We start from the raw sequence: 643 nt of genomic DNA, 5'->3' as shown, positions 1-643 counted from the left end.
TATTTTATTAGCAAGTGTTTGATAATAATTTTAGAAGTCTTGAAGATATCGTCCTTGTTTAATCTTCCAGAATCTGGGAAAACAAATGACTTTAATGACAGTTAACAGGGGCTGGGCACGGTAACTCATGCCTGTAATCCCAGCACTTTGGGAGGCCGGGGTGGAAGGATCAGTTGAGGCCAGGAGTTCAAGATCAGCCTTGGCAATGAAGCGAGACCTCACCTCTAATAAATTTTTTTAAAAAATTGCCCAGGTGTGGTCGTGCATGCCTGTAGTCCTAGCTACTCAGAAGGCTGAGGTGAAAGGATTACTTGAGGCTGGGAAGTCAAGGCTTTAGTGAGCTGTGATTGCACCACTGCACTACAGCCTAGGTGACTGAGTGAGACCCTGTCTCAAAAAACAAAAACAAACAATTAACAAATCCTTTTCCAACTTTGTTGTTTCCAATTCTTTGCTTTCAGTAAAATTGAAAGAAGATCTAATAGACCTATCAAATAATATAAATTATATTAAAAATAATATATTTATAAAAACATGTTAATTTGTTAGTTATGCTTGGGACGCTTAAGTATTAGCAGAAGAAACATATGCATTTTAATATTAATAACATGACATATAAATTAAATTCCATACACAGTTGAAA

Source organism: Colobus angolensis, unplaced genomic scaffold, assembly GCF_000951035.1.
Source record: "Colobus angolensis palliatus isolate OR3802 unplaced genomic scaffold, Cang.pa_1.0 Scaffold133, whole genome shotgun sequence".
Taxonomy (NCBI): domain Eukaryota; kingdom Metazoa; phylum Chordata; class Mammalia; order Primates; family Cercopithecidae; genus Colobus; species Colobus angolensis.
Note: the sequence above shows the minus strand (reverse complement) of the source record.